Below are 21,554 nucleotides of genomic sequence, written 5' to 3'. Positions count from 1 at the left end.
TTTGTACATTTCTATTTTGGATGTTCAATTTTTTTTTCAAACTTGAGTTTTCACTCTCCTGATTTTCTCGTAAACAAAAAGATAAGGCAAATATAGATCACAACAAAATGAAAATTTTAGAATTTATGTATGCAAAAATATATGAAAAATATAATAAATGTGAGTGAAGAAAATTATCTCACACTCTAAAAATGAACACCGGAGTTTTGTTATCCACGTTGGGGAAATTTCACTCGTCCAACCCCTAATAGCTTGGTGGAATTTTATAAGAAAGAGCTTTCTAATTGATCCTAACATGTTTAAATGTGGTGGATATGCATGCCACAAACATGTTGAAGATGCAAATGACCTAATGTTCCAAAAAATTCAAGGAGTAGAAAAAATTAAACTCTCAAGTTAACGTGCGGTGGGATATTAACCAGAATCGAAAAACCCTCTTTTTGCCTTTTTTACAAAAAGTGGACCTAAAAAATCACATAAACTTTTTGGAATTATCTCTCTTAGCATTTGTACATTTCCATTTTGGATGTTCAATTTTTTTTCAAACTTGAGTTTTCACTCTCCCAATTTACTCGTAAACAAAAAGATAAGGCAAATATAGATCACAACAAAATGAAAATTTTAGAGTTTATGAATGCAAAAATATTTAAAAAATATAATAAATGTGAGTGAAGAAAATTATTTCACACACTAAAAATGAACACCGGAGTTTTGTTATCCACGTTGGGGAAATTCCACTCGTACAACCCCTAATAGCTTGGTGGAATTTTATAAGAAAGAGCTTTCTAATTGATCCGAACATGTTTAAATGTGCTGGATATGCATGCCAGAAACATGTTGAAGATGCAAATGACCTAATGATCCAAAAATTTCAAGGTGTAGAAAAAATTAAATTATCAAGTTAACATGCTGTGGGATATTTACCAGAGCCGAACAACCCTCTTTTTGCCTCTTTTACAAAAAGCGGACTAAAAAATCACATAAAATTATAGGAATTATCTCTCTCAGCATTTGTGCATTTCCATTTTGGATGTTCAATTTTTTTTTCAAACTTGAGTTTTCGCTGTCCCAGTTTTCTCGTAAACAAAAAGATATGACAAATATAGATCACAACAAAATAAAAATTTTAGAGTTTATGTTTGCAAAATTATTTTAAAACTACAATAAATGTGAGTGAAGAAAATTATTTCACGCACTAAAAATGAACACCAGAGTTTTGTTATCAACGTTGGGGAAATTCCACTAGTACAACCACTAATATCTTGGTGGAATTTTATAAGAAAGAGCTTTCTAATTGATCCTAACATGTTTTAAAAGTGGAGGATATGCATGCCAGAAACATGTTGAAGATGCAAATGACCTAATGATCCAAAAATTTCAAGGTGTAGAAAAAATTTAATTCTCAAGTTAACGTACGGTGGGATATTTACCAGAGCCAAACAACCCAATTTTTGCCTAATTTAAAAAAATCGGACCTAGAAAATCATAGGTACTTTTTTGAATTATCTCTCTCAGCATTTGTTCATTTCCTTTTTGAATGTTTAATTTTGTTTTCAAACTTGAGTTTCACTCTCCTAGTTTTCTTGAAAGCAAAAAGATAAGGCAAATATGGATTACTAAAAAATGAAAATTTTAGAGTTGATGTACGCAAAGAAATTTGAAAACTACAATGAATGTAAGTGAAGAAAATTATTTCACGCACAAAAAATGAACATCGGAGTTTTGGTTATCCACGTTGGGTAAATTCCACTAGTGCAACCCCTTAAAGCTTGGTTGAATTTTTTAAGAGAGAGATTTCTATTTGATCCTAACATGTTTTAAATGTGGTGGATATGCCTTCCAGAAACATGTTGAAGATGCTAAGGACCTAATGATCCTAAAATTTAAAGGAGAAAAAAAAATTAAATTCTCAAGTTAACGAGCGGTGGGATATTTAACAGAGCCAAACAACCCACTTTTTGCCTATTTTACAAAAACCGGACCTAAAAAATCACTGATACTTTTTGGAATTATCTCTCTCAGCATTTGTACATTTCCATTTTGGATGTTCAATTTTTTGTTCAAACTTGAGTTTTCACTCTCCCTGTTTTTTCGTAAACAAAAAGATAAGGCAAATATAGATCACAACAAAATAAAAATTTTGGAGTTTTTGTAAGCAAAGAAATTTGAAAACTATAATAAATGTGAGTGAAGAAAATTATTTCATGCACTAAAAATGAACACCATAGTATTGTTATCCACATTGGGAAAATTCCACTAGTACATGCCCTGATAGCTTGGTGGAATTTTATAAGAAAGAGATTTCTAATTGATCCTAACTTGTTTTAAATGTGGTGGACATGCATGCCAGAAACATATTGAAGATGCAAATAACCTAATGATCCAAAAATTTCAAGGAGTTGAAAAAATTAAATTCTGAAGTTAACATGCGGTGGGATATTTACCAAAGCCAAACAACCCACTTTTTTGACGATTTTAAGAAAAGGGGTCCTCAAAAATCATAGATACTTTTTGGAATTATCTCTCTCAGCATTTGCGTATTTCCATTTTGGATGTTCAATTTTTTGTTCAAACTTCTGTTTTCAGTCTCCCAGTTTTCTCTTAAACAGAAAAGATAAGGCGAATATAGATCACAACGAAATGAAAATTTCTGAGTTTATGTAAGCAAAACAATTTGAAACAACAATAAATGTGAATGAAGAAAATTATTACACACACTAAAAATTAACACCAAAGTTTTGTTATCCACGTTGGGGAAATTCCACTGGTACAACCGCTAATAGCTTGGCGGAATTTTATAAGAAGGAGATTTGTAATTGATCCTAACATGTTTTAAATATGGTGGATATGCAAGCCAGAAACATGTTGAAGATGCAAATTACCTAACGATCCAATAATTTCGAGTAGAAAAAATTAAATTCTCAAGTTAACGTGCAGTGATATATTTACCAGAACCTAACTACCCACTTTTTGCCTATTTTAAACAAAGCGGACCTTAAAAATCACATATACTTTTTGGAATTACCTCTCTCAGCATTTGTTCATTTCCATTTTGGATGTTCAATTTTTTTTTCAAACTTGAGTTTTCACTCTACCAGTTTTGTCGTAAACAAAAAGATAAGGCAAATATAGATGACAACAAAATGAAAATTTTAGAGTTTATGTATGCAAAAAATTTTGAAAACTATACTAAATGTGAGCGAAGAAAATTATTTCACACACTAAAACTGAACACCAGACTTTTGTTATCCACGTTGGGGAAATTGCACTAGTACAACTCCTAATAGCTTGGTGAAATTTTATAAGAAAGAGATATCTAATTGATCCTAACATATTTTAAATGTGGTGGATATGCATGCCAGAAACATGTTTAAGATGCAAATGACCTAAAGATCCAAAAATTTCAAGGAGTAGAAAAAATTAAATTCTCATGTTAACATGCGGTGGGATATTTACCAGAGCCAAACAACCCACTCTTTGCCTATTTTACAAAAAGCGGACCAAAAAATCACAGATGTTTTTTGGAATTATCTCTCTCAGCATTTGAGCATTTCCATTTTGGATTTGCAATTTTTTTTTTCAAACTTGAGTTTTCACTCTCCCAGTTTTCTCAAAAACAAAAGATAAGGCAAATATAGATCACAACAAAATGCAAATTTTAGAGTTTATGTATGAAAAAGAATTTGAAAACTATAATAAATGTGAGTAATGAAAATTATTTTCAAGTACTAAAAATGGACACCAAAGTTTTGTTATCCACATTGGGGAAATTCTGCTAGTACAACCCCAGATAGCTTGGTGAAATTTTATAAGAAAGAGATTTCTAATTGACCATAACATGTTTTAAATGTGGTGGATATGCATGCCAGAAACATGTTAAGATTCAAAGGACCTGATGATCCAAAAATTTCAATGAGTAGAAAAAATTAAACTCTCAAGTTAAAGTGCAGTGGGATATTTACCAGAGCCAAACAACCCACTTTTTGCCTATTTTTTAAAAAGCGGACCTAAAACATCACTTATACTTTTTGGAATGATCTCTCTCAGAATTTGTGCATTTCCATTTTGGACATTCAATTTTTTTTTCAAACTTGAGTTTTCACTCCCTAAGTTTTCTCGTAAACAAAAAGATAAGACAAATATGGATCTCAACAAAATGAAAATTGAAGAGTTCATGTATGCAAAAAAATTTGAAAATTATAATAAATGTGAGTGAAGAAAATTATTTCACCCACTGAAAATGAACACCAAAGTTTTCTTATCCACGTTGGGGAAATTCAACAAGTACAACCCCTAAAAGCTTGGTGGAATTTTAAAAGAAAGAGATTTCTAATTGATCCTAACATGTTTTAAATGTGGTGGATATGCATGCTAGAAACATGTTGAAGAGGAAAATGACCTAATGTTCCAAAAATTTCAAGGAGTAGAAAAAATTAAATCCTCAAGTTAACGTGTGGTGGGATATTTACCTGAATCGAAAAGCCCTCTTTTTGCCTCTTTTACAAAAAGCGGACCTAAAAACTCACATAAACTTTTAGGAATTATCTCTCTCAACATTTGTGTATTTCCATTTTGGATGTTCAATTTTTTTTTCAAACTTTGGAGTTTATGTATGAAACTTTTTTTTGAAAACTATGATAAATGTGAGTGAAGAAAATTATTTCACGCACTAAAAATGTACACCAGACTTTTGTTATCCACGTTGGTGAAATTGCAGTAGTACAAATCCTAATAGCTTGTGGAATTTTATAAGAAAGAGATTTCTAATTGATCGTAACATGTTTTAAATGTGGTGGATATGCATGCCAGAAACATGTTGAAGATGCAAATGACCTAATGATCCAAAAATTTCAAGGAGTAGAAAAAATTAAATTCTCAAGTTAACGTGTGGTGGGATATTTTCCAGAGCCAAAGAAACCACTTTTTGCCTATGTTACAAAAAGAACCCCGAAAACATCACAGATACTTTTTGGAATTATCTCTCTCAGCATTTGTGCATTTCCATTTTGGATGTTCAATTTTTTTTTCAAACTTGAGTTTTCACTCTCCTAGTTTTCTCGTATACAAAAAGATATGGCAAATAAGGATCACAACAAAATGAAAATTTAAAAGTTTATGTATTCAAAAAAATTTGAAAACTATAATAAATGAGAGTGAAGAAATTTATTTCACGCACTAAAAATGAACACCAAAGTTTTGTTATCCACGTTGGGGAAATTCCACTAGTACAACCCCTAAAAGCTTGGTGCAATTTTATAAGAAAAAAATTCTTATTGATCCTAACATGTTTTAAATGTGGTGGATATGCATGCCAAAAACATGTTAAGATGCAAAGGACCTAATGATCCAAAAATTTCAAGAAGTAGAAAAAATTAAACTCTCAAGTTAACATGCGGTGGGATATGTACCTGTGCCAAACTACCCACTTTTTGCCTATTTTACAAAAAGCGGACCTAAAAAATCACATAAACTTTTTGGAATTATCTCACTTAGCATTTGTACATTTCCATTTTGGATGTTCAATTTTTTTTTCAAACTTCAGTTTTCACTCTCCTGATTTTCTCGTAAACAAAAAGATAAGGCAAATATAGATCACAACAAAATGAAAATTTTAGAGTTTATGTATGCAAAAATATATGAAAAATATAATAAATGTGAGTGAAGAAAATTATCTCACACACTAAAAATGAACACCGGAGTTTTGTTATCCTCGTTGGGGAAATTTCACTCGTACAACCCCTAATAGCTTGGTGGAATTTTATAAGAAAGAGCTTTCTAATTGTTCCTAACATGTTTAAATGTGGTGGATATGCATGCCAGAAACATGTTGAAGATGCAAATGACCTAATGTTCCAAAAAATTCAAGGAGTAGAAAAAATTAAACTATCAAGTTAACGTGCGGTGGGTTATTAACCTGAATCGAAAAACCCTCTTTTTGCCTTTTTTCAAAAAAGAGGACCTAAAAAATCACATAAACTTTTAGGAATTATCTCTCTTAGCATTTGTAGATTTCCATTTTGGATGTTCAATTTTTTTTTCAAACTTGAGTTTTCACTCTCCCAATTTTCTCGTAAACAAAAAGATAAGGCAAATATAGATCACAACAAAATGAAAATTTTAGAGTTTATGAATGCAAAAATATTTTAAAAATATAATAAATGTGAGTGAAGAAAATTATTTCACACACTAAAAATGAACACCGGAGTTTTGTTATCCACGTTGGGGAAATTCCACTCGTACAACTCCTAATAGCTTGGAGGAATTTTATAAGAAAGAGCTTTCTAATTGATCCTAACATGTTTAAATGTGCTGGATATGCATGCCAGAAACATGTTGAAGTTTCAAATGACCTAATGATCCAAAAATTTCAAGGTGTAGAAAAAATTAAATTATCAAGTTAACATGCAGTGGGATATTTACCAGAGCCGAACAACCCTCTTTTTGCCTCCTTTACAAAAAGCGGACTAAAAAATCACATAAACTTATAGGAATTATCTCTCTCAGCATTTGTGCATTTCCATTTTTAATGTTCAATTTTTTTTTCAAACTTGAGTTTTCGCTGTCCCAGTTTTCTCCTAAACAAAAAGATATGGCAAATATAGATCACAACAAAATGAAAATTTTAGAGTTTATGTTTGCAAAATTATTTTAAAACTACAACAAATGTGAGTGAAGAAAATTATTTCACGCACTAAAAATGAATACCAGAGTTTTGTTATCAACGTTGGGGAAATTCCACTAGTACAACCACTAATATCTTGGTGGAATTTTATAAGAAAGAGCTTTCTAATTGATCCTAACATGTTTTAAAAGTGGCGGATATACATGCCAGAAACATGTTGAAGATGCAAATGACCTAATGATACAAAAATTTCAAGGTGTAGAAAAAATTTATTTCTCAAGTTAAAGTACGGTGGGATATTTACCAGAGCCGAACAACCCAATTTTTGCCTAATTTACAAAATGCGGACCTAGAAAATCACAGGTACTTTTTTGAATTATCTCTCTCAGCATTTGTTCATTTCCTTTTTGAATGTTTAATTTTGTTTTCAAACTTGAGTTTCACTCTCCCAGTTTTCTTGTAAGCAAAAAGATAAGGCAAATATGGATTACAACAAAATGAAAATTTTAGAGTTTATGTACGCAAAGAAATTTGAAAACTACAATGAATGTGAGTGAAGAAAATTATTTCACGCGCAAAAAATGAACACCGGAGTTTTGGTTATCCACGTTGGGTAAATTCCACTAGTGCAACCCCTAATAGCTTGGTTGAATTTTTTAAGAGAGAGATTTCTATTTGATCCTAACATGTTTTAAATGTGGTGGATATGCCTTCCAGAAACATGTTGAAGATGCTAATGACCTAATGATCCCAAAATTTAAAGGAGAAAAAAAAATTAAATTCTCAAGTTAACGTGCGGTGGGATATTTAACAGAGCCAAACAACCCACTTTTTGCCTATTTTAAAAAAACCGGACCTAAAAAATCACTGATACTTTTCGGAATTATCTCTCTCAGCATTTCTACATTTCCATTTTGGATGTTCAATTTTTTGTTCAAACTTGAGTTTTCACTCTCCCTGTTTTTTCGTAAACAAAAAGATAAGGCAAATATAGATCACAACAAAATAAAGATTTTGGAGTTTTTGTAAGCAAAGAAATTTGAAAACTGTAATAAATGTGAGTGAAGAAAATTATTTCATGCACTAAAAATGAACACCAGAGTATTGTTATCGACATTGGGAAAATTCCACTAGTACATGCCCTAATAGCTTGGTGGAATTTTATAAGAAAGAGATTTCTAATTGATCCTAACATGTTTTGAATGTGGTGGACATGCATGCCAGAAACATATTGAAGATGCAAATAACCTAATGATCCAAAAATTTCAAGGAGTGGGAAAAATTAAATTCTGAAGTTAACGTGCGGTGGGATATTTACCAAAGCCAAACAACCCACTTTTTTGACGATTTTAAGAAAAGGGGACCTAAAAAATCATAGATACTTTTTGGAATTATCTCTCTCAGCATTTGCGTATTTCCATTTTGGATGTTCAATTTTTTGTTCAAACTTCAATTTTCACTCTCCCAGTTTTCTCGTAAACAGAAAAGATAAGGCAAATATAGATCACAACGAAATGAAAATTTCTGAGTTTATGTAAGGCAAACAATTTGAAACAACAATAAATGTGAGTGAAGAAAATTATTTCATGCACTAAAAATTAACACCAAAGTTTTGTTATCCACGTTGGGGAAATTCCACTAGTATACCCCCTAATAGCTTGGTGGAATTTTATAAGAAAGCGATTTCGAATTGATCCTAACATGTTTTAAATGTGGTGGACATGCATGCCAGAAACATGTTGAAGATGCAAATGACCTAATGATCAAAAAATTTCAAGGAGTAGAAAAAATTAAATTCTCAAGTTAACGTGCAGTGGGATATTTACCAGAGCCAAACAACCTACTTTTTTCCTATTTTACAAAAAGCGGACCTAAAAAATCATAGATACTTTTAGAAATTATCTCTATCAGCATTTGTGCATTTCCATTTTGGATGTTCAATTTTTTTTTTTAAACGTTAGTTTTCTCTCTCCCAGTTTTCTCGTAAACAAAAAGATAAGGCAAATATAGATCACAACAAAATGAAAATTTTAGAGTTTATGTATTCAAAAAAATTTGAAAACTATATTAAATGTGAGTGAAGAAAATTATTTCACGCACTAAAAATGAACACTAGACTTTTGTTAACCACGTTGGGGAAATTCCATTAGTACAACTCTTAATAGCTTGGTGGAATTTTATCAGAAAGAGATTTCTAATTGGTCCTAACATGTTTTAAATGTGGTGGATATGCATGCTAGAAACAAGTTGAAGATGCAAATGACCTAATGATCCAAAAATTTCAAGGAGAAGTAAAAATTAAATTCTCAATTTAACGTGCGGTGGGATATTTGCTAGAGCCAAAAAACTTACTTTTTGCCTATTTTACAAAAAGCGGACCTAAAAAATCACAGATACTTTTTGGAATTATCTCTATCAGCATTTGTGGATTTCCATTTTGGATGTTCAATTTTTTTTCAAACGTTAGTTTTTACTCTCCCAATTTTTTCGTAAACAAAAAGATAAGGCAAATATAGATCACAACAAAATGAAAATTTTAGAGTTTATGTATGCAAAATAATTTGAAAACTATATTAAATGTGAGTGAAGAAAATTATTTCACTCAATAAAAATGAATACCAAAGTTTTGTTATCCGCATTGGGGAAATTCCACTAGTACAACTCTTAATAGCTTGGTGCAATTTTATCCGAAAGAGATTTCTAATTGGTCCTAACATGTTTTAAATGTGGTGGATATGCATGCCAGAAACATGTTGAAGCTACAAATGACCTAATGATCCAAAAATTTCAAGGAGAAGTAAAAATTAAATTCTCAATTTAACGTGTGGTGGGATATTTGCCAGAGCCAAAAAACCTACATTTTGCCTATTTTACAAAAAGCGGACCTAAAAAATCAGAGATGATTTTTTAAAATTATCTCTCTCAGCATTTGAGCATTTCCATTTTGGATGTTCAATTTTTTTTTTCAAACTCTTTTTTTCACTCTCCTACTTTTTTTGTAAACAAAATGATAAGGCAAATATAGATCACAACAAAATGAAAATTTTAGAGTTTATGTATGCAAACTAATTTGAAAACAATAATAAATGTGAGTGAAGAAAATTATTTTACTCACTAAAAATGAATACCAAAGTTTTGTTATCCGCATTGGGGAAATTCCACTAGTTCAACCCCAAAAAGCTTGGTGAAATTTTATAAGAAAGAGATTTCTAATTGATCCTAACATGTTTTAAATGTGGTGGATATGCTTGCCAGAAACATGTTGAAGATGCAAATGACCTAATGATCCAAAACTGTCAAGGAGAAGTAAAAATTAAATTCTCAATTTAAAAGCCAAAAAACCCACTTTTTGCCTATTTTACAAAAAGCGGACTTAAAAAATCACTGATACTTTTTGGAATTATCTCTCTCAGCATTTGTACATTTCCATTTTGGATGTTCAATTTTTTGTTCATACTTGAGTTTTCACTCTCCCTATTTTCTCGTAAACAAAAAGATAAGGCAAATATAGATCACAACAAAATAATGATTTTAGTGTTTATGTATGCAAAGAAATTTGAAAACTATAATAAATGTGAGTGAAGAAAATTATTTCACGCACTAAAAATGAACACCAGAGTTTTGTTATCCACGTTGGGGAAATTCCACTTGTACATGCCCTAATAGCATGGTGGAATTTTATAAGAAAGAGATTTCTAATTGATCCTGACATGTTTGAAATGTGGTGGATATGCATACGAGAAACATGTTGAAGAGGCAAATGACCTAATGATCCAAAAATTTCAAGGAGTAGAAAAAATAAAATTCTCAAGTTAACGTGCGGTGGGATATTTACCTGAGCCCAACAACCCACTTTTTGCCTATTTTATTAAAAGTGGACATAAAAAATCACAGATACTTTTTGGAATTAGCTCTCTTAGCATTTGTGCATTTCCATTTTGGATGTTCAATTTTTTTTTCAAACTTGAGTTTTCACTCTACCAGTTTTCTCGTAAACAAAAAAGATAAGGCAAACATAGATCACCACCAAATAAAAATTTTAGAGTTTATGTATGCAAAAAAATTTGAAAACAATAATAAATGTGAGTGAAGAAAATTATTTCACGCACTAAAAATGAACACCAGAGTTTTGTTATCCACATTGGGGAAATTCCACTAGTACAACCCCTAATAGCTTGGTGGAATTTTATAAGAAAGAGATTGTAATTGATCCTAACATGTTTTAAATGTGGTGGATATGCATGCCAGAAACATGTTGAAGATGCAAATGACCTAATGATCCAAAAATTTCAAGGAGTAGAAAAAATTAAATTCTCTAGTTAACGTGCTGTGGGATATTTACTAGAGCCAAAGAACCAACTTTTTGCCTATTTTAAAAAAAGCGGACCTAAAAAATCACAGATACTTTTTGGAATTATCTATCTCAGCTTTTGTGCATTTCCATTTTGGATGTTGAATTTTTTTTTCAAACTTGAGTTTTCCCTTTCCCAGTTTTATCGTAATAAAAAAGATAAGGCAAATATAGATCACAACAAAATGAAAATTTTGGAGTTTATGTAAGAATTTTTTTTTGAAAACTATGATAAATGTGAGTGAAGAAAATTGTTTCATGCACTGAAAATGAACACCAGAGTTTTGTTATCTACAATGGGGAAATTCCACTAGTACAACTCTTAATAGCTTGGTGAAATTTATAAAAAAAAGATTTCTAATTCATCCTAACATGTTTTAAATGTGGTGGATATGCATGCCAGAAACATGTTGAAGATGCAAATGACCTAATGATCCAAAAATTTCAAGGAGTTGAAAATTGTAAATTCTCAAGTTAACGTGTGGTGGGATATTTATCTGAGCGAAACAAAGCACTTTTTGCCTATTTTACAAGAACCGGACCCAAAACATTACATATACTTTTTTTAATTATCTCTCTCAGCATTTGTTCATCTCCATTTTGGAAGTTCAATTTTTTTTTCAAACTTGAGTTTTAACTCTCCCAGTTTTCTCGTAAACAAAAAGATAGGACAAATAAAGATCACTACAAAATGAAAATTTTAGAGTTTTTGTTTGCAAAAAAAATTGAAAACTATAATGAGTTTGAGTGAAGAAAATTATTTCATGCACTAAAAATCAACATCAAAGTTTTGTTATCCACATTTGGGAAATTCCACTTGTACAAACCCTAATTGCTTGGTGGAATTTTATAAGTAATAGATTTCAAATTGATCCTAACATGTTTTAAATGTGGTGGATATGCATGCCAGAAACATGTTGAAGATGCAAATGACCTAATGATCCAAAAATTTCGAGGAGTAGAAAAAATTACATTTTCAAGCTAACGTGCGGTGGGATATTTATCAGAGCCAAACAAAGCACTTTTTGCCTATTTTACAAAAAGCGGACCTAAAAAATCAAAGATACTTTTTGGAATTATCTCTCCCAGCATTTGTTCTTTTCCATTTTGGATGTTAGATTTTTTTTCAAACTTGAGTTTTCACACTCCCATTTTTCTCGTAAACAAAAAGATAAGGCAAATAAAGATGACAACAAAATGAAAATTTTGTAGTTGATGTATGAAAAAATATTTTAAATTATAATAAATGTGAGTGAAAAAAAATATTTCACGCACTAAAAATGAACACCAGAGTTTTGTTATCCACGTTGGGGAAATTCAACTAGTATAACCCCTAATAGCTTGGTGGAATTTTATAAGAAGGCGATTTGTAATTAAGCCTAACAAGTTTTAAATGTGGTGGATATGCAAGCAAGAAACATGTTTAAGATGCAAATGACCTAATGATCCAAAAATTTCAAGGAGTAGAAAAAATTAAATTCTCAAGTTAACGTGTGGTGGGATATTTATCAGAGCCAAACAAAGCACTTTTTGCCTATTTTACAAAAAGCGGACCTAAAAAATCATAGATACTTTTTGGAATTATCTCTCTGAGCATTTGTTCTTTTCCATTTTGGATGTTCAATTTTTTTTTTTCAAACTTGAGTTTTTACTCTCCCAGTTTTCTCGTAAACAAAAAGATAAGGCAAATATAGATCACAACAAAATGAAAATTTTAGACTTTACGTAAGCAAAAAAATTTGAAAACTATGTAAAATGTGAGTGAAGAAAATTATTTCACACACTAACAAAGAACACCAGACTTTTGTTATCCACGTTGGGGAAATTCCACAAGTACAACTCCTAATAGCTTGGTGGAATTTTATAAGAAAGAGATTTCTAATTGATCCTAACAAATTTTAAATGTGGTGGATATGCATGCCAAAAACATGTTGAAGATGCAAATGACCTAATGATCCAAAAATTTCAAGGAGTAGAAAAAATTAAATTCTCAAGTTAAAGTGCGGTGGGATATTTACCAGAGCCAAACAACCCCCTTTTTGCCTATTTTACAAAAGCAGACCTAACCAATCACAGATGCTTTTTGGAATTATCTCTCTCAGCATTTGAGCTTTTCCATTTTGGATGTTCAATTTTTTTTTTAACTTGAGTTTTCACTCTCCCAGTTTTTTCGTAAACAAAAAGATAAGGCAAATATAGATCACAACAAAATGAAAATTTTAGAGTTTATGTATGCAAACAAAATTTAAAACAATAATAAATGCGGCAGAAGAAAATTATTTTACGCACTAAAAATGAACACCAAAGTTTTGTTATCCGCATTTGGGAAATTTCTCTAGTACAACCCCTAATACTAGGTGGACTTTTGTAAGAAAGAGATTTCTAATTGAACCTAACATGTTTTAAATGTGGTGGACATGCATGCCAAAAACATGTTGAAGATGAAAATGACTTAATGATCCAAAAATTTCAAGGAGTAGATAAATTTAAATTCTCAAGTTAATGTGCGATGGGATATTTACCAGAGCCAAACAACCCACTTTTTCCCTATTTTAAAAAAACCAGACCCAAAAAATCACAAATACTTTTTGGAATTATCTCTCTCAGAATTTGTGCATTTCCATTTTGGATGTTAATTTTTTTTTTCAAACTTGAGTTTTCACTCTCCTTGTTTTCTCGTAAACATAAAGATAAGGAAAATATAGATCACAACAAAATGAAAATTTTAGAGTCTGTGTATGCAAAAAAATTTGAAAACTTTATTAATGTGCGTGAAGAAAATTATTCCACGCACTAAAAATAACACTAGAGTATTGTTATCCACGTTGGGGAAATTCCACTTGTACAACCCCTAATAGCTTGGTGGAATTTTATAAGAAAGAGATTTCTAATTGATCCTAACATATTTTAAATGTGGTGGATATGCATGCCAGAAACATGTTGAAGATGCAAATGACCTAATGATCCAAAAATTTCAAGGAGTAGAAAAAAATTAAATTCTCAAGTTAACGTGTGGTGGGATATTTGTCAGAGCCAAACAAAGCACTTTTGCCAATTTTACAAAAAGCGGACCTAAAAAAACACAAATACTTTTTGGAATTATCTCTCTCAACATTTGTGCATTTCCATTTTGGATGTTTAATTTTTTTTCAAATTTGAGTTTTAACTCTCGCAGTTTTCTCGTAATAAAAAGATAAGGCAAATATAGATCATAACAAAAACAAAATTTATGAGTTTATGTATGAAAATTTTTTTGAAAACTATAACAAATGTGAGTGAAGACAATTATTTCACACACTAAAAATGAACACCAAAGTTTTGTTATCCACATTGGGGAAATTCCACTAGTACAACCCCTTATAGCTTGGTGGAATTTTATAAGAAAGAGATTTCTAATTTATCCTTACATGTTTTAAATGTGGTGGACATGCATGCCAGAAACATATTGAAGATGGAAATAACCTAATGATCCAAAAAATTCAAGGAGTAGAAAAAATTAAATTCTCAAGTTAACCTGCGGTGGGATATTTCCAAAAGCCAAACAACCAACTTTTTGCCGATTTTAAGAAAAGCGGACCTAAAAAATCATAGATACTTTTTGGAATTATCTCTCTCAGCATTTGTGCATTTCCATTTTGGATGTTCAATTTTTTGTTCAAACATCAGTTTTCACTCTCCCAGTTTTCTCGTAAACAAAAAAGATAAGGCAAATATAGATCACAACCAAATGAAAATTTTAGAGTTGATGTATGCAAAAAAATTTGAACCTAAAATAAATGTGAGTGAAGAAAATTATTTCACGCACTAAAAATTAACACCAAAGTTTTGGTATCCACGTTGGGGAAATTCCACTAGTACAACCCCTAATAGCTTGGTCGAATTTTATAAGAAAGAGATTTCTAATTGATCCTAACATGTTTTAAATGTGGTGGATATGCATGCCAGAAACATGTTGAAGATGCAAATGACCTAATGATCCAAAAATTTCAAGGAGTAGAAAAAATAAAATTCTCAAGTTAACGTGCAGTGGGATATACCAGGGCCAGAAAACCTACTTTTTGCCTATTTTACAAAAAGCGGACCTAAAAAATCACAGATACTTTTTATAATTATCTCTATCAGCATTTGTGCATTTCCATTTTGGATGTTCAATTGTTTTTTTCAAACGTTAGTTTTCACTCTCCTAGTTTTCTCGTAAACAAAAAGATAAGGCAAATATAGATCACAACAAAATGAAAATTTTAGAGTTTATGTACGCAAAAAAATTTGAAAACTATATTAAATGTGAGTGAAGAAAATTATTTCACGCACTAAAAATGAACACCAGACTTTTGTTATCCACGTTGGGGAAATTCCACTAGTACAACTCTTAATAGCTTGGTGGAATTTTATCAGAAAGAGATTTCTAATTGACCCTAATATGTTTTAAATGTGGTGGACATGCATGCCAGAAACATGTTGAAGATGCAAATGACCTAATGTTCCAAAAATTTCAAGGTGATGTAAAAATTAAATTCTCAATTTAACGTGAGGTGGGATATTTACCTGAGCCAAAAAACCCCACTTTTTGCCTATTTTACAAAAAGCGGACCTAAAAAATCTCAGCATTTGTGCATTTCCATTTTGGATGTTAATTTTTTTTTTCAAACTTGATTTTTCACTCTCCTAGTTTTCTCGTAAATAATGTAGATCACAACAAAATGAAAATTTTAGAGTCCGTGTGTGCAAAAAAATTTGAAAACTATAATAAATGTTAGTGAAGAAAATTATTTCACGAACTAAAAATAACACTAGAGTATTGTTAATCATGTTGGGGAAATTCCACTTGTGCAACCCCTAATAGCTTGGTGGAATTTTATAACAAAGAGATTTGTAATTGATCCTAACAAGTTTTAAATGTGGTGGATATGCATGCCAGAAACATGTTGAAGATTCAAATAACCTAATGATCCAAAACTTTTAAGGAGTAGAAAAAATTAAATTCTCAAGTTAACGTGTGGTGGGATATATTTCTTAACCAAACATAGCACTTTTTGCCTATTTTACAATATCTCTCTCAACATTTGTGCTTTTCCATTTTGGATGTTCAATTTTTTGTTCAAACTTGAGTTTTCACTCTCCCAGTTTTCTCGTAAACAAGAAGATAAGGCAAAATATAGTTCACAACAAAATGAAGATTTTACAGTTTATGTTTGCAAAAAAATTTGAAAACTATAATAAATGTGAGTGAAGAAGTTGGGGAAATTCCACTAGTACATGTCCTAATAGCTTGGTGGAATTTTATAAGAAAGAGATTTCTATTTGATCCTGACATTTTTAAATGTGGTGGATATACATACCAGAAACATGTTGAAGATGCAAATGACCTAATGATCCAAAAATTTCAAGGAGTAGAAAAATTTAAATTCTCAAGTTAACGTGCGGTGGGATATTTACTAGAGCCCAACAACCAACTTTTTGCCTATTTTACAAAAATCGGACCGAAAAAATCACAGATACTTTTTGGAATTATCTCTCTCAGCATTTGTGCATTTCGGTTTTGGATTTTCAATTTTGTTTTCAAACTTGAGTTTTCACTCTCCCAGATTTCTCGTAAACAAAAATGACAAGGCAAATGTAGATCACAACCAAATGAAAATTTTAAAGTTTATGTATGAAAAAATATTTGAAAACTATAATAAATGTGAGTGAAGAAAATTATTTCACGCACTAAAAATGAACACATAAGTTTTGTTATCTACATTGGGGAAATTCCACTAATACAACCCCTAATAGCTAGGTGAAATTTTAAAAGAAAGACATTTCTAAATGATCCTAACATGTTTTAAATGTGGTGGATTTGCATGCCAGAAACATGTTGAAGATGCAAATGACCTAATGATCCAAAAATTTCAAGGTGTAGAAAAAATTTAATTCTCTAGTTAATGTGCAGTGGGATATTTACCAGAGCCAAACTACCCACTTTTTCCTATTTTAAAAAAAGCGGACCTAAAAAATCATAGATACTTTTTGGAATTATCTCTCTCAGCTTTTGTGCATTTACATTTTGGATGTTCAATTTTTTTTTCAAACCTGAGTTTTCACTCTCCCTGTTTTCTCGTAATAAAAATGATAAGGCAAATATAGATCACAACAAAATGAAATTTTTAGGAGTTTATGTATGAATTTTTTTTTGAAAACAATGATAAATGTGAGTGCAGAAAATTATTTAACGCACTAAAAATGAACACCAGACTTTTGTTATCCACGTTGGTGAAATTCCACTAGTACAACTCCAAATAGCTTGGTGGAATTTTATAAGAAAGATTTCTAATTGATCGTAACATGTTTTAAATGTGGTGGATATGCAGGCCAGAAACATGTTGAAGATGCAAATGTCCTAATGATCCAAAAATTTCAAGGAGTAGAAAAAATTAAATTCTCAAGTTAACGTGCGGTGGAATATTTACCAGATCCCAACAACCCACATTTTGCTAGATTACAAAAAACGGACCTAAAAAATCACATATACTTTTTGGAATTATCTTTCTCAGCATTTGTGCATTTCCATTTTGGATGTTCAATTTTTTTTTCAAACTTGAGTTTTCACTCTCCCAGTTTTCTCGTAAACAAAAAAAGATGACGGAAATATAGATCACAACCAAAACAAAAATTTTAGAGTTTATCTAAGCAAAAAAATTTGAAAACTACAATAAATGTGAGTGAAGAAAATTATTTCACGCACTAAAAATGAACACCAGAGTTTTGTTATCCATATTGGGGAAATTCCACTAGTAAAACCCCTAATAGCTTGGTGGAATTTTATAAGAAGGAGATTTGTAATTGATCCTAACATGTTTTAAATGTGGTAGATATGCAAGCCAGAAATATTTGGAAGATGCAAATGACCTAATGATCCAAAAATTTCAAGGAGTAGAAAAAATTAAATTCTCAGGTTAACGTGCAGTGATATATTTACCAGAACCAAACAACCCACTTTTTGCCTATTTTACAAAAAGCGGACCTAAAAAATCACAGATACTTTTTGGAATTATCTCTCTCAGCATTTGTTCATTTCCATTTTGGATGTTCAATTTTTTTTTCAAACTTGAGTTTTCACTCTCTCAGTTTTCTCGTAAACAAAAAGATAAGGCAAATATAGATGACAACAAAATGAAAATTTTAAAGTTTATGTATGAAAAAAAAATTTGAAATCTATATTAAATGTTAGTGAAGAAAATTATTTCACACAATAAAATTTAACACCAGACTTTTGTTATCCACGTTGGGGAAATTCCACTAGTACAACTCCTAAAAGCTTGGTGGAATTTTATAAGAAAGAGATTTCTAATTGATGCTAATATATTTTAAATGTGGTGGATATGCATGCCAGAAACATGTTGAAGATGCAAATGACCTAATGATACAAAAATTTCAAGGAGTAGAATAAATAAAATTCTCAAGTTAACGTGCGGTGTGATATTTACCAGACCCAAACAACCCACTTTTTGCCTATCTTACAAAAAGCGGACCTAACAAATCACAGATGCTTTTTGGAATTATCTCTCTTAGCATTTGAGCTTTTCCATTTTGCATGTTCAATTTTTTTTTCAAACATGAGTTTTCGTTCTTCCAATTTTTTCGTAAACAAAAAGACAAGGCAAATATAGATCAGAACAAAATGAAAATTTAAGAGCCTGTGTATGCAAAAAAAATTGAAAACTTTAATAAATGTGAGTGAAGAAAATTATTTCACGCACTAAAAATAATACTAGAGTATTGTTATCCACGTTGGGGAAATTCCACTTGTACAACCCCTAATAGGTTGGTGGAATTTTATAAGAAAGAGATTTCTAATTGATCCTAACATGTTTTAAATGTGGTGGATATGCATGCCAGAAACATGTTGAAGATGCAAATGACCTAATGATCCTAAAATTTCAAGGAGTAGAAAAAATTAAATTCTCAAGTTAACGTGTGGTGGGATTTTTATCAAAGCCAAACAAAGCATTTTTTGCCTATTTTACAAAAACCGGACCTAAAACATCACAGATACTTTTTTTTAATTATCTCCCTCAGCATTTGTACATTTCCATTTTGGATGTTCGATTTTTTTTTCAAAATTGAGTTTTAACTCTCCCAATTTTCTCGTAAACAAAACGATAGGGCAAATAAAGATCACGACAAAATGAAAATTTTAGAGTTGATGTATGCAAAAAAACATTGAAAACTATAATGAAGTAAGAGAAGAAAATTATTTGACGCACAAAAAATGAACACATAAGTTTTGTTATCCACATTGGGGAAATTCCACTAATACAACCCCTAATAGCTAGGTGAAATTTTAAAAGAAAGACATTTCTAAATGATCCTAACATGTTTTAAATGTGGTGGATATGCATGCCAGAAACATGTTGAAGATGCAAATGACCTAATTATCCAAAAATTTCAAGGAGTAGAAAAAATTAAACTCTCAAGTTAACGTACGGTGGGATAATTACCAGAGCCAAACAACCCACTTTTTGCCTGTTTTAAAAAAAGAGGACCTAAAAAATCACAGAAACTTTTTGGAATTATCTCTCTCAGTATTTGTGCAATTCCATTTTGGGTGTTCAATTTTTTTTTCAAACTTGAGTTTTAACTGTCGCAGTTTTCTCGTAATAAAAAAGATAAGGCAAACATAGATCATAAAAAAATGAAAATTCAAGAGTTTATGTATGAAAAAAAATTTGAAAACTATAACAAATGTGAGTGAAGACAATTATTTCATGCACTAAAATGAACACCAAAGTTTTGTTATCCACATTGGGGAAATTCCCCTAGTACAACCCTTTATAGCTTGGTGGAATTTATAAGAAAGAGATTTCTAATTGATCCTAACATGTTTTAAATGTGGTGGACATGCATGCCAGAAACATATTGAAGATGCAAATAACCAACTGATCCAAAAATTTCAAGGAGTAGAAAAAAATAAATTCTCAAGTTAACATACGGTGGGATATTTACTAGAGCCAAACAACCCACTTTTTGCCGATTTTAAGGAAAGCGGAGCTAAAAAATGACAGATGCTTTTTGTAATTATCTCTCTCAGCATTTGAGCATTTCCATTTTGGATGATCAATTTTTTTTTCAAACTTGTGTTTTTGCTCTCCCAGTTTTTACGTAATAAAAAAGATAAGGCAAATATAGAAAAATGAAAATTTTAGAGTTTATGTATGCAAAATAATTTGAAAACAATAGTAAATGTGAATGAAGAAAATTTTTTACGCACTAAAAATGAACACCAAAGTTTTGTTATCCGCATTTGGGAAATTACACTAGTACAACCCCTAATAGCTTGGTGGAATTTTATAAGAAAGAAATTTCTAATTGAACCTAACATATTTTAAATGTGGTGGACATGCACACCAGAAACATGTTGAAGATGCAAATGACCTAATGATCCAAAAATTTCAAGGAGTTGAAAAAATTAAATTCTCAAGTTAACATGCGGTGGGATATTTTCCAGAGCCAATAACCCACTTTTTGCCTATTTTACAAAAAGCGGACCTAAAAAATCACAGATACTTTTTGGAATTATCTCTCTCAGCATTTGTGCATTTCCATTTTGGGTGTTCAACTTTTTTTTTCAAACTTGAGTTTTAACTGTCGCGGTTTTCTCGTAATAAAAAAGATAAGGCAAACATAGATCACAACAAAATGAAAATTCAGGAGTTTATGTATGAAAATTTTTTTGAAAACTATAACAAATGTGAGTGAAGACAATTATTTCATGCACTAAAATGAACACCAAAGTTTTATTATCCACATTGGGGAAATTCCCCTAGTACAACCCCTTATAGCTTGGTGGAATTTATAAGAAAGAGATTTCTAATTGATCCTAACATGTTTTAAATGAGGTGGACATGCATGCCAGAAACATATTGAAGATGCAAATAACCAAATGATCCAAAAATTTCAAGGAGTAGAAAAAAATAATACTCAAGTTAACGTGCGGTGGGATATTTACTAGAGCCAAACAACCCACTTTTTGCCGATTTTAAGAAAAGAGGAGCTAAAAAATCCCAGATAATTTTTGGAATTATCTCTCTCATCATTTTTGCATTTCCATTTTGGATGTTCAATTTTTTTTCAAACATGAGTTTTCGCTCTCCTAGTTTTCTCGTAAACAAAAAGATAAGGCAAATATAGATCACAAAAAAATGAAAATTTTAGAGTTTATGTATGAAAAAAAATTTGATAACTATATTAAATGTGAGTGAAGAAAATTATTTCATGCACTAAAAATGAACACCAGACTTTTGTTATCCACATTGGGGAAATTCCACTAGTACAACTTTTAATAGCTTGGTGGAATTTTATAAGAAAGAGATTTCTAATCGATCCTAACATGTTTTAAATGTGGTGGATATGCATGCCAGAAACATGTTGAAGATGCAAATGACCTAATGATCCAAAAATTTCAAGGAGAAGTAAAAATTAAATTCTCAATTTAGCATGGAGTGGGATATTTACCAGAGTCAAACAACCCACTTTTTGCCTATTTTAAAAAAAGCGGACCTAAAAAAGCACAAATGCTTTTTGTAATTATCTCTCTCAGCA

This window comes from Aristolochia californica, unplaced genomic scaffold (genome assembly GCF_029961685.1).
Source record: "Aristolochia californica isolate CCGP_79_NKW_82.1479 unplaced genomic scaffold, dmAriCali1.0.hap1 SCAF_14, whole genome shotgun sequence".
NCBI classification, from domain to species: domain Eukaryota; kingdom Viridiplantae; phylum Streptophyta; class Magnoliopsida; order Piperales; family Aristolochiaceae; genus Aristolochia; species Aristolochia californica.
This window is presented reverse-complemented; position numbering follows the sequence as displayed.